Source organism: Solea solea, chromosome 3 (genome assembly GCF_958295425.1).
Source record: "Solea solea chromosome 3, fSolSol10.1, whole genome shotgun sequence".
In the NCBI taxonomy this organism is placed as follows: Eukaryota; Metazoa; Chordata; class Actinopteri; order Pleuronectiformes; family Soleidae; genus Solea; species Solea solea.
Window position 1 is genome coordinate 18,291,897 of NC_081136.1, and position 8,217 is coordinate 18,300,113.

An 8,217-nucleotide genomic window follows, 5' to 3' on the forward strand; every position below is an offset into this window, starting at 1 on the left:
ACCTGAATGAGCGAAATCAGTCGCTAACGGTGGAAGTAGTTAGCAGGGCCAGCATTCACTGGAGCCTTCACACCAACTAGCATTCACACTAACTATAAATTGAAAAATAAATAAATAAATAAACAAGGAGTGCTGTTTTGGGTCACAAAGGTGGAAAATAATAAGCTATGAATTAAAGGTAAGAACAAAAGTGAAAATACAAAAAAAGCAGCATTGTATGGGCCCTTGCAGCCGTCACTCTACCAGCAGGTAATGCTTTGCCCTTGACTCAGTTTTCATGTGCTGATGTTTTCTGGCTGGGTCCCTCATCTCACATGATAAGTTTTATGCAGATCTGTGAAAGTCACAGGCCACTTCCTGTTTAGTGGCAAAACGGCGGCTAAATTCAAAATGTCCTTTTTTATTTATTTCCTGACTGTGTAATGTGGGGTAACCAGACTAGACGGCAGATGGGGATAGAAGATAGAGCAAGGGGAGACAGACCAATGGAGTGAGGGCAGATTAAATGGGAGAATAAAAGAATAATAATAATTAAAGGGCGAGTATCACAGATTCTTTCTGTGCACAGCAAATCTGTTCGACACCACAAGGCACGCAGTCAACTACACTGCATAGTTACTGGACAGGTTTATAAAAAAGTTATTGCTAGTGTTCAGGGTCGGTCTCTTGTGTCACGTATGAAGTTTCAAGGTGTGACATGTTTGTTTATGTTGGTACGATTAACGTGCTCAGACAAGTTTGTTCATTTACAAAACATGCAAAGATGGGAGCGCCAAATTCAAAATGTTGGCTTCCTGTTTTGTTGAGGCCATGGTCCCAGTAGAATTTCTGATAGTCTTGAGCTGTGACATGTTTCCACCAATTTTTGTGGAATTTGGTGCAACATGGTTTTGGCTTTGTCCCAATGGGTTTCACCTTTGGGGGCGCTACTGAGTCATCTTTGCACCACTTTTACGTCCTCTGTGTGAGTGCTCGGCCCGAACAATACAAAATAAAATAATTACTGTCCTGTTGAAAAGTTGATTTTTGATAAGATAAGAATAGAATATACAGCATAAACATTAACTAACCAAAATATTCACTATTATTTGGTTGTATGTTCAACCATGTGACCTCATCATTTAATGTCATTTGTTTGTTACCTGCCATTTCTTCAATCATAATTATGTGCACCGATAAATACTGCAGTGGATTTGAACAATTAAGAAGTCAATTAATTAATAGTTTTTAAATTTAATTTTTTTGATTGATTTTGAAGAAAATAAAATATATAATGAGTTGCATGACATTTAGGATAGCTACTCACAGTCTGTTGCTGAAGATACATTATTCATGGACATATAAGCTTACAGTACAGCAGCAGAAATGTGACACCTTCACCCTCACAGCTGCACTTCTCATCTGTAACAGTAGATGGCAATAAAGCTCAGCGGCTCGAGTGCCAAGTAGGTCTTCACATCCACTGACTTTGCTTTGGTGGAAGTGTTTTCAGGGAGATCAATAAAAATCAACCATCCTCCATCTATCCATTATCTCCCACTTTATCATCCACACGAGGGTCGCGGGGGGAGCTGTGCCAATCTCAGCCGACATTGGGCGATAGGCGGGGTCACCCTGGACATGAAAATCAAAGCAGTATAAATGCTTTAATTATGATTTGAGATCACAACTTCTGGTCTGATCAGGTGAAGGATATTCAGCTGTGACATGAACTTCGCCAATCAATGTAACTCAATTTTACACATTAAAGCAATTTACTGTGTAAAATTGATCAAACAGAGACAACAATTTAAATATGTGAAATATATACATATGAACATTTGTGCATTTGTGTGTGAGCAGTTGGAGATGATGATGTGTAGATGTGCAAAGGGGTTCGCAAAGGTAAAATTCAGATGTTAGAGGGATAGTTTTGTTGTTGTGTGTGGTTGTGCGCTGTGCATACCCAAAACCAACATTAGGCTGGCAGACATGCTCTCAATGAAAACTCTTCACAAAAATACTTTGCTATTGTTATTATTATTGTTATTATTATTATTATGATTATTATTATTATTATTATTATGAATAACAAGAAAAAAACTAAATGATTGAAAATCTCTTTTGAAGCATAGGACCGTTTTTGTTTTTTTATCCATATACACCATGAGAATAGGAACAAAACAACAAAACCCTACAACTGCTGTTTATATAAATGTTTGTAACCATTTACTATATTTTGCCTAAATGCACTTTATTGTTTTTACAAAAGGATGTTTGCTTTGATGGATGTTTTTCACTAATAATAATCAAAGGGATAAAGCACAGATCAGCCTGCTTGTGAGTTGGCACAGATAAATGGCAGTGCAGTCAGTGAGGGTATATCAGTAGACATTTCACATGATAAAATGAGTTCATTTTGACTCTCAGCGCCGATTAAAAAGAAAAGTATGGCCTTGGGTCACATACTTTACTTATCTAGAGGGCAAGATTATATTCAGTTTTAAATATAATCATTCACATTTAAAACAGGTTGAACTCGTTGATTTGGCCCCATTCTCTCATGCATTATCATTTAAGAATGCAAACACTTCAACAAAACAAAAACATTTCAATTTATTTCATTTAATTAAAGGCCTCTTAAAAATTGAATATTTTTATTGTAAATGTTTAGCAAGATCCACTGTTTTGCCTTCTCATAGTTTTCTTTTTTGGATATATTAAGTGGTGCTTTGTGGGCTAACATACATTCTAAAGCTTTTTTAAATAGTATGAGGGAGTAAAAAAGTAAGCTTTAGAGAACTAAGTTGTAATGTTATTTTCGAGCAAAAAATTATCAGCTCGATTAATAATAGTATGACTTTTTCTTGTAATATTACAACTTTGTTCTAGAGAAAAATATTTAAGTCATAATAGCACAAGAAGAAAATTGTAATATTATTATTTTCAAGCAAAATCTCAGATGATCAGCTGGTATAATTTAATTACAAGAAAAAACTCTCTTAATATTACAAATATTATGACTTAAACGTGAAAAATATAGTCACAATATTATGAGAAGAAAGCCCTAATATTAAGTCATATAATTACAAGAAAAAAAGTTTTTATACTTTTCTCATAATTATATGGCTCTATTCCTGTAAATACAACTTCTTTCGTAATTATACGACTTTATTCTCACAGTGTTATGACTCTTTTCACATAATATGACACTTTTAATATTTTTATGGCTCTAATACTAAAATAGTGTTTTCAAAAAAATAATAATTCTTGCGTTGTAATAATCTTACGTTTTAATAATGTTTTTTAAAAACATGTTCACACATGTTGGAAAGGAAATGTTCTGCTGGTAAAACACAAAGAAAATGTAACTGTTTATACTTTTAATTAAGTATGAAAATTATAAATAATGTACAGAAATGCACACAAGAAAGGATCAGCCTAAAACACGTGATATCAATAAAGTGGGTACAGTCTGATCCATATTACCAGGAGGCACAGTCTGGGAATTGAGAGCACACCAATGACTTTTTTAATCAATTGTTCCCAATCAGTGTGAACATGTACATGAACACTGATGAGGACTGACAGTATGTTTGTAAAAACATTATCATCATGTTTTCCTTTTATGGTCCGCATCATGTCTTTATCATGTTTTTTTTATAATATAAATCTACTCACCTTATCAAAATCAATGAGGACTTGTGTGAATTCCAAACAAATATGATATTTGATTATATTCTACTGCATGAAAAGAAGTGCACGGCCAACAAGCCTGCAGGCAACAACCATGTTAAACAAGGGATGAATGAATTAATACACAGGTGGCAGTCTAAAAAAAGAAAAAAACTATTTACTTTAAGTACTGATAATCTTGTACACACGTGGCCTTCATCATCTTATTCCCACCCATTACTGTCATTATGAGATGGTCTTTAGTTTTAAATAATGCAGGGGTCTACAAAATTTATATGGATGAATGGATTGATGACAGGGTGTCAAACGTACGGCCCGCGGGCCAGATTCGGCCTATCCCAGAAGGTCCAGTCCGGCCTGCAAGATGAATTTGCGTAATATAAGTTACTATGAAGGGGCGTAAATATGTGTTAAGTTTCAAACGCTCAGACTCTTCCAGATCACCTGAGTGTCCGCCTGTTCATCTCCTATCTGTAGAAGTAAGGTATAGTCACCTGTGAAGTGTGTGAGTGTGACAGGCAGCAAGGACTCAAATGTGCAAATGCAGTGTTTCCCCATTAAAACAGCAAGTGTTTCTGAGAGACCAGGCTGCAGTAGTTCATCGCTCTCTCTTGCCCTTTCCCTAAAACTTGAAATGACAAATGGTCAACTGTCGTGTCCTGCTGTAGCAGTGTCAGGTGGCTTTGAGGATTCACAGGGGTCAGTGGCTACGCAGCAGCTGGGCAGTTTTAAATTTCACTCCATTATAAATAGATTGAGATGGACCAAATGATGTCTGTATTATTATTGGCATACTATTAAAATGTTGTCATTTGAAAACTTCATTTAAACTACGACTTTTGACATGGATGCTATAGAAATCCCACTATTTCTGGTAGGACATACAGGCGACTCAAAAATATAGCATAATAGTGGGATGATAATGGTCTAATGGTCCATTATGTCCTAGATTTACAGCATAATAACACCTGTGTGCTTGAAGAATCACTGTTGGATATGTTAAGAATAATCTAAGTTGGCAAAAGTGAAACACAAGTCCTGTTTTTAGTTATTTTAATATGGACTAAAAAAATAAATATCACTATATCACATATGGATGAGGAGTGTACTGGCACTTTACTCACTGGCTATTTCTGTTTATTTTTTATATTATAGATTCATTTTGCATCATTTTTTTTTATTGTGAACTCTATATCATTCCATATCAAAACAAACATTTTTTGTTGGAATTCTGAGAAATATCATCACAATTGTCATTATTTTATTGTAAGCTCAAAGTGCACACCCCACTCCTCCTGACCAGACTGGACACTCACTGGCCCCCAGGTCATTTGAGCTTAACCCTTATGTAATGTTCACATTTTTATTACTCAGCCAGTGTATTTTTGGGTTTTTAATTCAACACGATCAAACAATTTTGTTAAAATGTTAAAAATACCAAACAGAGGTTTAATTCATCCCAAATACAAGCAAAATAAACAGAATACATGCTTAATATTGGCCCTTTACCTTTGTTAGATCACATTTATGATTTCTTTTTTTAGTAAAATGTAATAAAAATCAAGAAAATCAATTATAATCAAGATATGAGTGGGGGGATCAACACATTTACAAGTTAATCAAGGTTTTTCCACAACTATTGATTTTTAATTTGTACTAATGTATACATGCCCATTCAGATCAGTTTACACAGCATAAGCTGACACAGTGAGACCAGGACACAGAGTTGCAGTCTTTCATGCTTCTCTGTGCTTCTTTACGAGCAGTCACCAATTAAAAACCCTATAGAGACTGTGTCTGCCCCTCGACCTACTAAAGTAAAAACTAAAGTAAATAAAGTAAATAAATCAATAACAAACAGAAGAGGAGTTAGACATTCTAACTTAATAAAGATTAATACTAACAATAAAATAGAGTCAAATAATACCACTTTTAAATGTGGACTATTAAATATTAGGTCTCTCTCCTCAAAATCTGTTTTAATAAATGATCTCATTTCTGACAATTGTATTGATTTATTCTGTGTAACTGAAACTTGGTTACATGAAGAAGATTACGTTAGTCTAAATGAGTCAACTCCACCCACTCATGCTAATACCCATATTCCTAGAAGCTCAGGCCGAGGAGGAGGTGTAGCAGCCATTTTTAATACTAGATTATTAATCAATCCCAAACCCAAACTAGGATATTCATCGTTTGAAAGCCTTATTCTTAACCTAGCTCATCCTAGTTGGAAATCACAGAAACCAGTTATGATAGTCACAGTTTATCGTCCACCTGCACCTTATTCAGAGTTCCTATCAGAGTTCTCTGAGTTCTTATCTGAGTTGGTGCTTAAGACAGATACAATCATAATTGTAGGGGATTTCAACATCCATGTAGATGTTGACCGTGATAGTCTTAGCTGCGCATTTAACTCGCTGTTGGAATCAATAGGTTTTATTCAACACGTTAATAAACCAACTCATTGCCTTAATCACACCCTCGACCTTGTTTTAACTTATGGTATTGATATTGATAACTTAAACATAGTTCCTCAAAACCCTCTCCTTACTGATCATTATTTACTCACATTTAATTGTACAATAATGAACTACAATAACATAAATAAGAAATACAGCTACAGCCGGTGCCTGTCTGATAATAATATTAATACATTCAAAGAGACAGTGCAACCTTTATTTAACTCGGTGCCATATGTCAGTACATCTGAAGGTACCTTTTGTGATTTTACCCCCGCCCTCATAGATAACCTTGTTGATAGTACAGCGGCCTCACTGTGTACTACATTAGATTGTGTTGCCCCTCTGAAAAAGAAGGTGGTGAATCAGATGAGACGAGCACCATGGTTTAACTCCAATACTCGTGCTCTTAAACAGGCGTTATGTAGATTAGAAAGAAAATGGCGTTCCAATAACCTAGAGGAATTTTATATAGCCTGGAAAGATGGTTTTGTAGCTTACAAAAAAGCCCTACACAAAGCTAGAGCTGCCTATTATTCTTCTCTAATTGAAGAAAATAAGAATAATCATAGATATCTTTTCAGCACTGTAGCCAGGCTGACACAGAGCCACAGCTCCACTGAACCATCTATTCCTTTAACACTGAGCAGTGATGACTTTATGAACTTTTTTGTGAATAAAATAACATCAATTAGAATCAATATTGATCATCTCCTCCCTCATATTGGGACTGACTCATCTTTTAGCACAAGAGCTGTAGAAGCACCAGGTGCACAGTTAGACAGTTTCTCCCCTATAGATCTCCCTGAATTAACATCATTAGTTTCATCATCTAAGCCATCAACCTGTCAGTTAGATCCTATCCCCACCAAACTGTTTAAAGATGTCTTTCCTTTAATTAACAGCTCTATATTAACTCAAATTAATCTATCCTTATTAACTGGATATGTGCCCCAAACGTTTAAAATAGCAGTTATTAAACCCCTTCTCAAAAAAGCGACCCTTGACCCAGACATTTTAGCTAACTACCGACCTATATCTAATCTTCCCTTTGTTTCTAAAATCTTAGAAAAAGTAGTTGCTAATCAACTATGTGAATATTTGCGCATTAATGGCCTGTTTGAAGATTTTCAGTCAGGTTTTAGATTAAACCATAGCACAGAAACAGCACTAGTTAAAGTTAGTAATGATCTTCTCTTGGCTTCAGATAATGGTCTAGTCTCTTTACTTGTCCTGTTGGATCTTAGTGCTGCATTTGACACCATAGATCATAATATTCTACTGCAGAGATTGGAGCAGACTCTTATGATCACAGGTGCTGCCCTCTGCTGGTTTAAATCATACTTATCTGATAGATTCCAGTTTGTTCATGTTAATGATAAAGCCTCACTACAAACTAAAGTTAATTGTGGAGTTCCACAAGGCTCAGTGCTTGGGCCTATACTTTTTACCTTATATATGCTTCCTCTAGGGAACATTATTATTGTTATATTACATTGTTATGCAGATGACACACAGCTTTATTTATCAATGAGGCCGGATGAAATAAATCAGGTTGTTCAACTCCAGGAATGTCTCAGAGACATTAAGTCCTGGATGACCTGTAACTTTCTACTTTTAAACTCAGAAAAAACTGAGGTCATTAAACTCGGCCCTAAACACCTCAGAGAAAAACTTTCCGATCACATTGTCACTTTAGATGACATCACCCTGGCTTCCAGTTCCACTGTGAGGAACCTTGGAGTTACTTTTGACCAGGAAATGTCATTTGACTCACACATTAAACTAATTTCCAGAACATCCTTCTTCCACCTGCGGAACATTAAGAAAATTAGAAACATTCTGTCTTTACGGGATGCTGAAAAACTAGTTCATGCTTTTGTTACATCTAGATTAGATTACTGTAACTCCTTATTATCAGGATGTTCCAACAAGTCTGTTAGAACCCTTCAGTTAATTCAAAATGCTGCAGCACGAGTTCTGACAGGAACTAGAAAGAGAGACCATATAACTCCAGTGTTAGCTTCTCTACACTGGCTCCCTGTACAGTTTAGAATTAAATTTAAAATCCTCCTCCTCA